Here is a 15,705-nt window from a genome sequence, read left to right on the forward strand (position 1 = left end):
GTGACTTCCTTCCATAGAGTGCAGTGCGGAAGGGAGGAAGTCGAGAGGAACTTTGCAGTAGCAAATCTGACAAACACTATCTCAGCCAGGCGGTCAAGGTCAACATTAGCAGTGACAGTCATGTTGATCGTATGTGCCCTTGAGAGTATGTGATGAAAATGACAATTTACCTCTATAGTCATCCTCTCAAATTCACATAACCCCAGTCTAACCGTGAGAAAAGAAAAAAAAAAAAATCAGGCAAGTTTTAATGAGGGATGTCCTTCAAAAGATCTGAGCAGGACTCCTCAAAAGTGTCGCTGTTGGTTAAATGTGTCCCTCAGAAGTTCATGTATTGGAAGCTTGACCCCCATTGTAACAGTGTCAAGAGGGTGGGAAATCAGGTGATTGGACTGTGAGGACTGTGCCCTCGTGAATGCATGGATCCTTTCATGGAGTAATGGGTGTGGTTCTGATGGCTTAAAAGGAGAGTGAGTGAGAAACTTAGCTCTCTCTTGCTCATGCCGTTCTCTCGCAATGTGACACCTGGTCACCATGGGTCCCTGTAGAGAATTCCCATGCAGAAGGCCCTCACCAGATGCATCTCCTGGACTGTAGACTTCCCAGCCTCCAAAACTGTAAGAAATAAATTTCACTTATTTATAAATTACCCAGTTTCAGGTATTTTATTATGAGCAACAGAAATGGGCTAATACAAGTATCAAAGTCATCAAAAATAAGGAAAATCTGAGAAACATTCCCAGAGAAGCTTAAGGAGACGTGATAACTAAATGTAATGTGGTACCCTGGATGAGATCTTGAGACAGAAAAAGGACATCAGGCAAAGACTAAAGAAATCTGAATGAAGTATGGCAGCCTTTGATTAATATAAAAATACAGGTTACAAAACCATGTATAAAATATAATCTTGTTTAAGTGTACCTTTGTAATGCCTAAAAATAATCTGAAAGAATGTACATTTAAAAGTTCTCTGGGCAAAACGAATGAAATACTGCCATTTGCAACAACATGGATGGACCTTGGGAGAATTATATTAAGTGAAACGAGTCAGGCACAGAAAAAGAAATACCACATGTTCTCACTTATTGGTGGGAGTTAAAAATTAATAAATAAATTCACACACACACACACACACACAAAAAAAAAAACTGGGGGTGGGGGGAAGAAGATATAACAACTACAATTCCTTGAAGTTGATACGACAAGCAAACAGAAAGGACATTGTTGGGTGGGAAGGAGGAGAGGGAGGAGGGAGGGAGGTTTTGGTGATGGGGAGCAATAATCAGCCACATTGTATATCGACAAAATAAAAATTAAAATAAATAAATAAATAAATAAAACAGAAAAATAAATAAATAAATAAATAAAAGTTCTCTGGGCAATTGTGTTTTGCTTCCCAAACGAAGAATAATTTGAGACATGGGACAACAAAGTTTGCAAAAAACAGTGACTACTGCATCTTCTGCTTTCCTATATTTAGCTCTAAGAAATACCATGAAATAATTTTAAAATGATATAAAACTGTGAGAGAAAATTCTTTCCTTGGGTCTGCACCTCAGAGAGCAAGCACATGTGCATTACCTAGTGATGTGTAGCCATCTTGTAATGTTTAACAGTCTACCAGTTGCTTTAGTGTGATTGTTCTTTTTCTTTGGCAAGTGCATCAGAATCACATGAAAGACTTGTTGAAACACAGATCTCGACCCCCACCCCCAGTTTCCAATGAAGCAGGTCTGCATGGGGCCTGAAAATGTACATTTCTGACCAGCTCCCAGGTGATGCTGATGCTGCTGGCCCAAGGACCACAAGGACCAGCACCAGTGCTTCTCAGACTGTGGCTCATCAGACCTACTGAGTCAGAAACTCTGACTATGGACCCAACAATTCTGTTTCTAACAAGCCTCCAGGCAATTCTGATGCCCCTAAAGTCTGTGAACACTGGTCTGGTGTACACAGAGAATAGATATTTATTCAGTTCCTAGCACCAGGTTTCTTTGTAGGGAAATATAAAAAGTTAATGGAAGAAGTGTTTGTCCATAAATTAGGTACACACTGCATTTTTCCTGGTTGCGGTTCTGTGTGTACAGTCCTGTGTGGCTGGCTGTCATTTCATTTTGTGAGCAGAGGACTACAATGAGGCAGAAATATGCTGATCACCCACAGTCTTCCTCCCTCCCACCCCTAGACTCCAATTGGCACAACCAGATGGTTGCCAGGCTTAGGAAGTGTTGGTGGCTTCCTGCCTGGGCCCCATCTGGGAATATGTGTGGATTTGCTTGGTTCTAAAGTCACATGCACCTGGGTTTTGAGCTAACCCTTTTGGATTGGTATCACCTCTGCTTCATCTAGCCATAAATTAGAAAGTAGAATCTGGTTTAAAAGCACTCAAACAGGCTCCTGACTTCAAAAGCCTCTAGGAAATAGATGATGACCTGAGATGAGATTTGAGATAGCACATAAGGATGGGCTAGAAATGACAGGCAAGGCAAAAAAAAAAAAGAAGAAGAAGAAAAAATCAAGAGAGGTGAGCTGGGTTTATTTAGAAACACACACACACACACACACACACACACACACACACACACACACCCATCCTCTCTCCAAGACAGTGTGATTCTCAGCCTGAGCTGCTGCATATTAGAATCATCTGGAGAGCTTTTAAAACCCTGATGCCCTGCAGCACCCCAGACCCATGACGTCAGAATCTCTGTGATTGAGATCCAGGCGTCAGCATTTGTTAAGAGATAACCCAGCAAAAAACAAGCCTAAATACCTCTTTTGTAAGTGGACAATCAAGGAGCATTTATCACAAATTCTCAGTATATTTAAAATACATTTATCTCTTTGATTTCATAGCTACAAATGTATGCTGAAGAGACATTCACTCATGTGCAAAGACACAAGGCTTCTCCTTGAAGCAATTTATAACAGCAAAAAATGAGAAACAACCATGTGTATCAATGAATAATGTATGGCATATCTTTACGATAAAGAATTTTGGAGTTCTTAAAAAAAGAATGAGGCAATTCTGTATATAGGCATATGAGACAAGAGATGTCCAGAGGGAACAGCACACGCAATGGCCTGGGACAGGCATGTGTCTGGCATGTTGGAGGCACATGGAGGTGACTGGTGTGACTGAAAAGAGGGAGCCATGGGAGATGGAATTAGGAAGGTGTAGTGGGCTGAATGGTGGCCCCCAAAGATATGTCATGTACTATTCTCCAAAATCTGTGAGTGTGACCTTAATTGGGAGAAGGGTCTTTGCAGATGTAATTATGTTAAGGATCTTGGGTTGAGGAGATCATCTTGGATCATCTGGGTGAGCCCTAATCCAATGACAAGTGTCCTTGTAAAAGACAGAGGAGGAGGCGATGTGAAGACAAAGGCAGAGACTGGGGCCATGTGGCCACAAGCCCGGGAATGTGGGGACAACCACCAGGAGCTGGAAGAGGCAAAGAACAGAATCTTCCCTAGAGCTTCTGGAGGGAGCTAAGCCCTGCCAACACCTGGATTTTGGACTTCTGGCCTCCAGAACTGCAAGAGAATAAGTCTCTGTTGTTTCAAGCCACCAAGTTTGTGGTGATTGTTACAGAGCCTTAGGAAACTAATACACAAGGCCTCAGAGGCCAGATGGCTTAGAGGCTTTCAATAGTCTTGTAGGCCATGAAAGACTTGGGTTTCACTCCCCAGATGAGAAGCCAAGGAGGATTTTGAGTAGAGAAGTGACATAATCTTACTCTTGTTCTAACAGGATCACTCTGGCTGCTATAATATAATAAGTCACATAATTCTGAGGCCCTTGATTTTTTTCTTTTAATAACCAAAATGCAACTTATTTTCTAATTTAAGAAAGAATATAAACTTTAAAATGAAAAAAACAAAAATAGAATAAATTGTAGATTAATAAAACACTAATAAAAATAAACATTTCAAAGCTAGCCCACACAACCAAAGCCTCCCAAGCAGACTCTCCCAGCTTTACCATCCGGTGCCCGTCTGAGGTCGTCAAAGGGCCCTTGGGTCCTGCTGGTGGGTCAGCTGCCTCATCAGAATGGCAAAACTGCAAATGTCACCCTTTGGGGTGCCCAACCAGGGCACCTCCAGAAGCTACAACAGCTCCAGGGCCGTCCAAAAGAGCTCTGCAAAGCAATGGGATGTCTGCAGGGAGTGAGCGAGCTGGTGTGCCAAACTGTGAAGCCCCCCTTCGTTCTCAGGAAGCACAGGAGGCAGGAAAGCATCCAGGCCCTGCAAAAGTGGCCCCGATGGTGTCTGACCTCAAGGCGGCTAGGAGCCCACGTGAGTGAGTGTGGAGAAAATAGGAAGGAAGGAAGGAAGGAACACTGACATGTTAGCTGTGGTTTACTCATGGTGGTGGAATTACAGGTGGTTTTTATTTTTTTCCTCTTCTGTATTGCCTGCATTTACAAAAATAATTCATTGAGGTATGAGTCACATAACATATAATTAACCATTTTAAAGTGAACAATTTGGTAGCATTAGCACATTGACCATGTGGTGTAACCACCATTTCTATCTAGTTCCAAAATCTTTCCATCACTCCAAAGCAAAACCTCTCACCCATTAAACAGTTTCTCTTCCTTCTCTCCCTACCCCCAGCCCTGGGCGACCACCAATCTGCATTGTCTCTCTCTGTACATTCATCTATCTTGATATCTTATGTATCTACTTTTATTTTTTGCAATGAGGTCTATAGTCTTATATCATTATAGGTTAAAATCAGTAAAGGAAAATTTATCAGGGTATGAGGAACCAGGAGTTTCAGATGGCCCAGCTGAGCCGGGAGAACCTACCCCAGACATCACGGAGTGGACTCCTGCCACTCACAGAGACTATTTCTTTCTCCTTCTCTTAGGTGAACAGAACAGCCTCGCACTGTCAGCTCCAGAGGAAGGCCCACCTGTGGGCACCTGTACAGGTGAGCATCAGGAAGCAAAAATGGGGCAAGGAGCCCCTGGCCACTCTGCTGACAGCTAGGGGGTGCAAGATCTGCTGGTGGTTCCTGAGGGGGGGGGGGTCATTTCCTCATCATATGTTCTGTACATCTGGCCATACTTGAGTTCCCACAGCCCGAAGCCTGACAGCTTCATCTGCATCCGACCGTCCACCAGGCAGCTGGAAGGTTTCAGGTTGCCGTGGAATCCCAGTGGGCTCCTGTGGAGGGACAGCATGCCCTGCAAGGGTGACAATGAACAGGTGAAACAGAGCAGGTGCTAATGGACCCTGTTGGCAGAGACAGAGGCAGAGAGACAGATGGACAGAAACACAGACCGACAGACCCAGGGCAAGGGAGCATGCCCGTCTCTGTGATCATTTGATTAAGAGCCACCAACATAGCACCTTGACCATGGAGTCAACCTGGGCAGGGACACCCAAAAAAGAGAAAACAATTTCTAGCTCCTCAGGGTGGAGCCACAAAGGCTTAAAATAAATATGAGGGCACTTCAAAAAGTTAATGAAAGATTCCTATTATCTTTTAATTCTATTTTTCTATGAACTTTTTGAAGTACCCTCGTATATCCTAGTGGTCAGGCTCCTGAGTTCAAATCCCAGCTCTACCACTTAGGAGAGAACAAGTTACTTCATCCCGGTAAGCTTTGTTCTTCTTATCAAAACGGAAGTGACGGTAATACCTACCTCATGGCAAGGCTGTGGAGATTAAATGTAATAACGCCAGTGAAACATCAGACATGGTGCCCGACACAAAGTAAATACCCAGCATAAATTATAATGACAAAATTGTGTAAATATGATAAATGCATGAATATGATAAAGACTTTCTATAATATAGGAACAACACTATGTAATTAAGAATATTGTTACCTACATGTGACTCTTTTTATTACATGCACTTAAGGGCTCTGTCTGAGCACCTCTCAGGAAAAGGCAATAAAATAAGGAACACTGAAAAATTCTCATGTCAGCCACCGTGTTTTCAGGGGGTTATATACTATTATTATTTCTAAAGAGGGAGAAACACTTGAGTCAGAAGACACGTGTTCAAGTCTGGACTTCACCACTCTGTCTCTCCAAGCAAGTCACTTCCCCACACTGGGCTGCGGGTTTGCCATCTGTCTGCTGCTCCAGCGCTGCTGACAGGCTGAGTCACTGTCCCTCTTTAGCCAGAGCCCTGATTGCATTAGTCAATATTGCATTAAAAATATGGGCTAATACAGAAAGCAATAAGGAAACATCCAGGAGAATGGATACACTACCCACCCACCCCATCCCTCCCCCCAAAAAATCAGGAGACCATATCCTTCATCAGTGTGGCTTGTTTGTTTCTGAGATGGTAAAGTTGAATCCCAGTTTGGAATTGCAACCTACTTAACTGGACCTGGAGGGGCCCAGCTGGGGCTGCTTCTAGGATTTCTCCAACGAGGATCTGACAGGCTGAGGTCCAAGCTTGAAATCTGGTAAGACCTGTGGGGACCTCTCCATTCAGCAGGACTGTCCCTGACACGTACAAGGTTTTTCTGGTTTCCTCTTGCCCTGGTGAGTGCCAGGCCCCCCCAGGCATGGCATACTTTACATTCTGGGATAATTAGCAGAGCTCATTCCATGAGGACGAAAATGACATGCTTAGGAATGCTTGGAATCCTAGGTATGCGAACCTCTCCAAGAGACGGCATGCATGTCTTTCTTGTTATTTCCTATCTTGATGAAAATGTATGATTTTTATGTATATTGCCAGAGAACAAATAGAACTATGAGAAGATTCAAGGTTTATGTGCCAGATTTCATGCACTTTGGGCAGATCTATCACCTGTCTGCTACTGTGTTTCTTGCCCTACTAGAAATTCCTGGGTGGTCTATGGGGCTCCTACCTCTGGATCCCACATCTGTGCTCTCTGGTGCTTAGCAGGGAGTACAGCATGGAAAGAAGAGCACAGCTTTTGTAGACAGACTGGCTGCGAATTCCAGGCTGCCTCTTACCAGTTGGGCAGGTGACTTCACCTCCCTAAGCATTCATGTTTCTCCTTTTGAAAATGGAGTAAATATTAATATTACTAATATTTGAGTTAAAATAAACTAATAATACAGTTAATTGTTGATTATTAAGATCACTGTCCAATAGAAATATAATGCCAGCCACATGTGTATTTTTAAATTTTTTTAGCCATGTTTAAAAAGCTAAACAGGTGAAATAAATTTTAATAATTTATTTAACTCAATGTGTTCAAAAATCTTACCATTTCAAGGTGTAATCAATGTAAAAATATAAGTGAGATATTTTACATTTTTTTTTTTTACTAAGTCTTCAAAATCTGGTGTGAATTTAATACTTATAGCACATCTGAAGTTGGACTGGCTATGTTTCCAGTGCTCATTAGCCACAGGTGGCTGGTGGCTACCATTTTTGGACAGTGCAGACTTATCCCATAGATTGCTGGGGAAATAAATATAAAAATGTGCTTTTGGGGGGTACTAGTAATGGAGTTATCTATGAACAGTGCAGATTTATTGCATAAGATTGTTTGAGAAATAAGAAAATGATCTATTTTAGTACTAGTAATGGAGTTATCTATGATAGTAGTAATACTACTGCTACTATTAGTACTAACTATTAACATTTATTGGACATCTGTTATGGGGCAGGCATGGTGCTAAGCATTTTACATACCTTAGTCCTCACAACATCCCTATAAAATGGGTATTGATGTTATCTTTATTTTAAACATAGGGAAACCGAGGCTCAGGGTGATTAAGTTCACCTGGCTAGTATGTGGCAGAGTCAGGGTTCAAACCTCCAAGACAACTTCTATGCCAAACTGTCCTTCAACTTCTTAATCCATTAAGACCTCTGTTACTTAGAAATGAAGACCCATCCCTAATTCAAGAGTATTATACTCTTCAAAGCCCCTTCCCAGCTTCAATGGGCTGGGCCCCTTGGGGACAGGACAATGAGCCTTACTCCTTTGTTCCTTCCATGCCCAGAATCTGGTCTGATCCAAATTAGAGTCTCAATCAATATGTTTGTTGATTTGGGAAGTCTACAGTATCTCAGAATCTTGCTGGTATCTGGTATGGACAAGGTATTTGCCATATAGACGTAGGGAGAAGACTTGCTTTTATGATTGGTATATGATGGCCAAAAGAACAGTCTCACCCACAGAGGGTGGCCCAGTGCCCAGGCCCATGGCAAAGCTCTAAAAGGCTACGGTACATTTTCAAAGAATGTTGGCAGAGTAACTGGCCTCCAAGGGCATATATGTGCCTTGACCTAGCCCATCATGTGTGTCAGTGACTTCCTCATGTGATCCCATAATGTGCACACTCCATTTCAAGAAGTAGCAATCCTCTTAAAGCAAGATGTCAAATGTCCTCTGTTCTTGTGGCATGGAGTAGAGGGTAGACTCAGTGACCTAGAGTAGGTGATGACCACCAGGGAGATTTTCTCCTTTAAAGTGCCATGCTCATCCACCCCAGCATTTTTCTAGAGAAGCCTTTGGGTGAATGCTTCTTGAAAGCCAGATGCCTGCACCAGATCACTTAGTCATTCATACCTTGGTGAGAGCTTGCTACTCGCTTGCTCCTCACATCCAGTGTAAATGATGTCAGCTTTTTTGATTGGGGTAGGAAACAGATAATTGGAGTATTTCTCTGGGCCTGGTGGGAAGGGAAGGGAAAAGTTGGTGAAGGGAAGGAGAGAGGACACCAGAGCAGGAGAGGATAACATGCCAGATCCTCCCATTTTGCAACCACTTCACTGTCACTTAAAGAATTTTATATGTACATTTCCAGACTGTTGGCTTCTTTATTTATTTGTTTTTTTCTCTAGCTAGATTTTAAGCCATTCAAAGCTGAAAACATGTCTTTGTCTTCCTATGAAAGTGCCCAGAGTAGGATAAACCCTTTACAGATGTTCAATAGAGTTTTAATGAAATACTAACGGTGGTGGCCCAGATTTATCCATGGAGACTCAATCAAAGAGAGGTTTCTGTTTGTCTACCTTGCTTGGTAACAATGTGCTGGCTTCCCACTAAAGCCTAGGAAATCAATGTCTTGCAAGGCCATAAGACTCAGATCCTTAGAAACGAAGAGCAATAAAATCCTTGAGGAAGGAAAGCCCTTCAATGTCAATCAGACCAATCTCATTCATTATACCTACATGGAGGTCCAGGTCCAGAGAGGGGCAGTAGCCCAGCAAGTTCACTCAATGGGAGTTCACTCAGTGACCCAAAACTCCAGCAGAGAAGAGCTTGTGCTTCACCTTGTAGCCTCACAACACCCAGGCAGGGGCTTGCCCACAGGAGTCTGTTGGTTGATGGGTGGGAATGTGGGCTGATGGTTGGAATGATGACTGACAGCTGATGACCAGCCCACATCCTGCTGCCCAGGTGTTCAGACTGAGGGGCTTCCTCACTAGAGCCTGCTCCCAGATCATTGGCTTGGTCCCTTCTGATGGTAGAAGTACAGGCAGTAAGCTTAGAAAGAACAGCTGGGTTTTAGCCCAGGTTGAGGACAGCAGCCGATCTTGGTCCCTACCAACACGGCCCCCTGCACAACCCATCCCCTCAACTCCACTCCTGCCTTCATCCCTCATCACCAGCTCTATGCCTAGCTGGTGGCACTTTGAGACAATAAGTCATCTTGGGCTTTCAGATCTAACTGCCACCTCTCAGCATCCCCCAGCCTTCATGGTGACAGACAGGAACGGACCTCTCTCCACCTCCCTGTGAATTGCTCCCACATGCCCCAAGGGGCTTCTAGACTTAAGACAAGCTTCTCCTTGTTGCAAAACACAAAAGCAATCTCTAGTTCTTCCTACTGAGAGGCAGTATTGCATAGTGGTTACGAGTGTAGGACTAAAAAATGCCTAGGTTTGAATCCTAGCTTCACTATTTATTAATTATGAGACTTTGGGCAAGGTATGTATAAGCGCACTTCCTTTTCCCATCTGTGAAATAGAAGTAATAATAGATCTACCTTATATTTTGCTGTGAGAATTAAATGAATTCATATATACAAAGTACTGGAAAGTGTCTGGTCCAAAGTAGGTACTATATATATTTTAGCTATTATTATTATTATTATTATTACTACTACTACTATTATCATCTTCTGCTTCTTTCCAGCCACCACAGCCTCTTGCACTCAAAGTAAAGATTCTGCCTGCTTAGATACCTTCTCAGATCTGCATCCCTAGCCCACCTCTTAGATCAGAAGCATTGTGGTTATTGTGGTACTGATCCCTGTTTTCTGGGAAAAGAAATCATGGAATAGAGAGAAGGAAGAAGTATTAGGAATCCCCTTCCCTACCTTGATTCATGGTCTAATAGTCAGATTCTCTTTGGGGTAAAAAGTTCCACTCTAACATGTAAATACCCAGCTCTTTCCTGATTAGGTAACCCAGAATCAATTCCAACTTTAGTGTGAAATGCTTCCCTCTCTCCATGTTTACTTGAGATTAGGGAAGGAAATAAGAAAGAAACATCAGATTGAAGTGTCAGATTTTAGAGCTGGAATCACTTTGTTTCAAGAGGGGATCTGAAGAGGGCCACAATTTTCTGGAGAGATTACAGTTCAATTTAATCCTAGAACAGCTCAAAAACACTATGGTATTTAGTCTTTAAATAAGTTTATGATATACTCACATTACTATGTCATATGCAAATGAGAGTTTGAATACCCAGTCCGTTTCATGGGCTGAGTTTCTCAAAACATCCTGAAAAACATAGATATTCAAAATATCATCAGTGACTCAATCTGAAGCACAGGAAGCTTCATACATTGAACAGATTCTAAAATATTCAATTTGGAGGCCAGAATGAATACAAGGTGAGGCAGAACACATTAGACCTAGTAACTGGAAATCTTCCCAGGAGAGACCATAACCCGACTCAATATCAAGAAAGTACACAGTCTCGAGTTTTGCAAACACTTCCTTGTTCCTGACATAAATCTGATGGTCATATACCACAGGTAGGATGGGCCCAGGAACACAATTCAGGTGTAACTGTGACATCTTAGGAGAAGAAACCAAGCTCAGACAGTTCCTACCCAGAACAAAGGAAACCAGACACTTGGCAACTCCACTGCTAATTTGATCTCCAGCAGGAAACCTAACAAGACAATCCAGGTCTTGCAATTAGACCAGAGAGAAACAGTCCTTGGATAAACAGGAGAGAGCATTGATAAGTTTCTTCATTAGTTGTTGCTAATCAAACCTGAGGTAAGATTTACTATGTTGCTTACCTTCAGACTTCCTTTTTTGCATATTGGGTGACAATGCAGATGTTAGGTTGTTCTGTGCAAATACCAAAGAAGGAAACCATATTTTCATGCCTTAATTCACACATCTAGAAAGAACAATGGTAATAATAGCTCATGTATAGAGTTTGTCTTTGTGCCAGAGACTACGCTATGTGCTTTACATACTCTCAGTTAATTCTTTCAAAGACCTCGTAAGAACCATTACTGCTCCCATTATACAGTTGTGGAAACTGATGCTCAAAAGGTAAAGTAATTTGTCGAATTCATACAACTGAAAATTGGCAGAGCTGGGAGGTAGATCCAGGAAGTCTCCCTCCAGCAAATAAACCAGAGGAATGATCAAAGTCTAACCTAAGCCATGGGGATGAACTAAACCACGTCACAGTAAATAGACCCAGCCCTGCTTCCTTGTTTATGGTTGCTGATGACAGCATAGAGGCCACAAAAGGTCATAGATACAGAGTAAGAAGTCATACCCCATGAACCTGACTCCCTCCAAAGACTAGGTTCTAGGCAGGTAAGCAGCCATTACAGAGGATGAAGGGCCAGAATTCAGGCCAAGGAGAGCTAAGGGAGAAAGCCCAGGTGGAAGGAATCCTGGCTTTGGCTTCGAGTTAAGGGAAGCAGCCTCCCACCACTGCTCCTTTGGAGGAAGGTGGGGACACCTCACAGGTGGGAACAGGGAGCCGGCAGAGGAGGGGCAGAGAGCAGCACTGCTTTGTCTCGTCGCCCCAGGGCAGGGGCCTCACCGGTCAGATTCTGCAGCACGGAAGGCTTCCTAACCCAGGCTTCTGCTTGGTCACCCACGTAGCAGATAGCTACATGGTTTCCCTGGAGTCGGAGAGAAAGTGGAATGTTTTTAACCCAGGATGATCCTGAATAAGCTCTACTCAGACAGGGCAAGGAAGATTGGCAGGAAGATTGGCAGGAAATCTACTGAAGAGAGGGATTATCAAGCTCCTCGCTGCCCAAATCAACCCCTCAAGCGGCACTGTGCTATGTCCAGGCACTGAGCTGGCTGCTCAATGTGTAAGATCTCATTCAACTGGCTTCACAGCCCTGCGAGGTGGGTGTGATCAATCCATTTCCAGATGGGATTGCTGAAGTTAGATCGCTTTTCCAAGGTCATACACTTGTAGGTAATACAGCCAGAATTTGAATGTCAGACTCTGTTGTGATTATACAATAATGTACCATTACCGTTCAGAGGAAATAGTGAGTTGAGGCCATAAAGGAAGTCTTTTGCTTGGAGGAATGCTATTTAGAATGCTTTGCCTGACAGAAAGGACATGCAGAGAATGGGACAGAGACACATACTAAGACCTACATGTAGCCACCTGCCCTTGGAAGTACCTGGTAGAGCCCTACTGGGGGCATAAAAGAGCTCTTCCCCCCCTGGCTCTTGACAACGGAGCTGAAGTCTGCAAAAATCATCCCACTAGATGTGTTACTGTCAGCCCTGCTTGATACAGGGATCCCAGCCTCTCTGGGATGGCTGTAAACCAGAACATGATTAGGTTGCTCTCAGTGGCATAGCCAAGTACTTAGGGGACTGTGCGTTTTATAGATGAGGAAGCTGAGTACCAAGTTCACTGAGTTAATAAATGGGAAAGTCAGGACTTGAACCCTGAGCTTTCTGACTCAAAGCATGAGTGCGTACTTGCTACACACATGATGTTTGACATCTGTACCACCATCAACAGAGCAGATGGAGAGGGCAGGCTCTGAGGTCACACTGCCCAGATTCAAGTTCCAGCTCTGGCACTTAACTAGATGTGTGACCTGGGGTCAGAGTCATTTTCCTCAATGAACGTCTAACCAAGGTACTTCTCTGTTCAATACCCCCAGTGCCTCCCCAACATCTAGAGAACATCATCAAAACACAAACACCCCATTTTTCAAGGAGAATCTTATCTGAAACCCTAATGTAGAAAACAGATGAAGCAAAGCAGAACTGGTTGGTTGAAGAGAGAAGAGGAAGGTTCAGAGTCCGCAAGGACATTTGGAAATGAGTTACTAATGATCCCCATCTCTGGTCTTAGCATGTGAAGCCTCCCTAACTTGGTACCAGCCAGGCTTCCCAGCCCCGAGCACCCCACGTCTTGGCACAGCCTGTGTTATTTCTCTCCTTGTCACCACTAGCAAACTCCCTCTTCCCAAATGTCATCTCCTTGCCGAAGCCCTCATGGTGCTGAGACCTTTAGTCCCTCCATCTGCAGGACCTCCATGTCACTGCAGAGACAACCCTCTGAGCACTTTCCTCCCTCTGAAGGCATCTCATTTGTGGAGTGCTCCCAGGCCTCGCACTAGGCTTGTCTACAGTAGATGGTCACCGAGTATTTGTTGAGCAAACGAGCCTAACTGTATTAGTCATCAGTAGATTACAGGAGTTAATGTGGTTTTGAAATAACTAAATGCTCCCCAGGAGACAGCTTTAGTATTTGAGCAGAATATATGGTTTTTACACCCACAGAGTAACAGAGCTGAAGGGAATTTTAGAGACGATCAATCATTTTTAAATATTCAGAAACTGAGTCTCAGAGAGTCAAAATGATGTTCTCAGAGATAGTTAGCAAGTGTGTGGGAGGCCTGGAACCCAAGCTCAGGTCTCAGACTCTTTGTTACGTGGTCACTTTATAAACGAGCTTGCTCTCATAAGCTCCTGGGGGAGGTCCCTTCCACACATCACCAGCAGTGACCAGGAAAGAGGACATTTGGGCCATACGTAACCTCACCTTGTTCGGAGGAAGAATGGCGATGTTGTTATAATTGATTTGCCATTGCCACCACACGTCTTTATTTTGTCTCCGCAGGTCTCCCCTCTGCATCTTTAAAACCATACCTATGATGGCAGCTCCCGAGACAGTAATCAGGAGCGTCATCGTGAGAATCATAGCAGCCACACCTGGAGGGCAGAGACGTGTCATCACTCAGGCCTGCCTAAGAGCAGGAGTGTGCACATCCCTGTCCCAGCCTGTCCTGCCAAGCAGGTGCCTCGAAGACTGCCTGGGCGTCGGTGCAGTTAGGACGCACTGAGTCCACTCAGACTTGCCTCTTCCCTGACTACCGCTCTGGTTCCCATGACAACCACACTCGCCTTCCCCTTTGTACAGAAACTTCCATGGTAGAGAAATAATAATGATGACTTCTAATACCACTACCACTTTTATTGACCATTTACTGTGTGCACTCTTTAGGGGTCTTCTCTAGGCATGATCTACCTGATTCCAGAGCCAGGCTCCTAACCTCTTAGCCACACTCCCCTGCCCAGAGTCTTTCTACCTTCCCAGAAATAAAGATCCTGAGACTCTAATCTCAAGAGTTGCTTTAGAGCAGTGGTTCTCAACAGGGGAGGTGGGCAATGTTACCCCCTAGGGGATATTTGGCAATGTCTGGAATCATTTTGGGTTGTTACAGCTAGAGGGTTGCTACTGACATCTAGTGAGTAGGGACAGGGATGCTGCCAAACATCCTCCAGTGCACAGGACACTTCCCCACACACAAAGGGTATCCAGCCCAAACTGTCAAGAGTGCTGCTGCTGTTGAGAAACCCTTTCCTGCTGTCTTCTCCAAGCAGCCATACTCACCTGTAAAAGTGGGCTCAGGTTTGCAGAGCTCATTGTGAAATCTGCAGGCAGGTCTGTCTTCAGGAAAAGAGCCATGAGGCCAAATAATATTAGAAAAATTCCTCATGGGTCTTTTTTAAAAAAAGACAAAAGTCAGTGTCTCCACCTATTTTTCCTGTCACTTCCTCATGCTCAGCAGGGGCAACTGAAACATACATGTCATTTGCAAAAACAAGGCCTTGGTCTCTTCATTCAAACTTCTACTGACCCACCCAATTTTCCCACCTCCTCTAGACTCTTCAAATCCAGCCTTCAGGTAATCGAATTCATGGAAAGCAATATCTTTTTGCTGAGTAGAATAGCTGCCTCAATCTTTTGATTTAAACCATGTCTCTTGATTTAAAAGATAATGTGGGGGCTGGCCCTGTGGCTCACTTGGGAGAGCCCTGTGGCTCACGCTGGTAGCACTGACGCCGCGGGTTCGGATCCTATATAGGGATGACCAGTGCGCTCACTGGCTGAGCGTGGTGCAGACAACACCAAGCCAAGGGTTGCAATCCCCTTACCAGTCCAAAAAAAAAAAAAGATAATGTGCCAGTTTTCCAATGTTGCTGGGATTTCCACCCATGTTTCATATAAACAAATCTTGTTATACAAGCATACTCCAAAACGTTTGTGGAAAAATAGAATTGAAAGGTAGTACAAATCTTTCCATGACCTTTTGGAACACCTTTTGTATAGCTTCTCAACATTTCACAGACCAAAACATCTCCCCCTAGGTGGAGTATTCCTGTTTCTACAATACTGAGGACCTAGTCTGTCATGGTTGCTTTGTTTCCCTAGCCAACCCTTCTCGGTTTGTTAAAATTCCATGACAGTAAGGGAGAAAGAAACTCAAAGC

At 43.8% G+C, this 15,705-nt stretch overlaps 1 pseudogene; it reads right to left on the bottom strand.

The window, feature by feature from the left end:
* LOC134381797 (guanylate cyclase 2G-like) overlaps positions 1–15,705 on the bottom strand; it is a 39,129-nt pseudogene that overhangs the window by 11,039 nt on the left and 12,385 nt on the right.

The sequence above is a fragment of the Cynocephalus volans genome, chromosome 7, assembly GCF_027409185.1.
Source record: "Cynocephalus volans isolate mCynVol1 chromosome 7, mCynVol1.pri, whole genome shotgun sequence".
Lineage (NCBI taxonomy): Eukaryota > Metazoa > Chordata > Mammalia > Dermoptera > Cynocephalidae > Cynocephalus > Cynocephalus volans.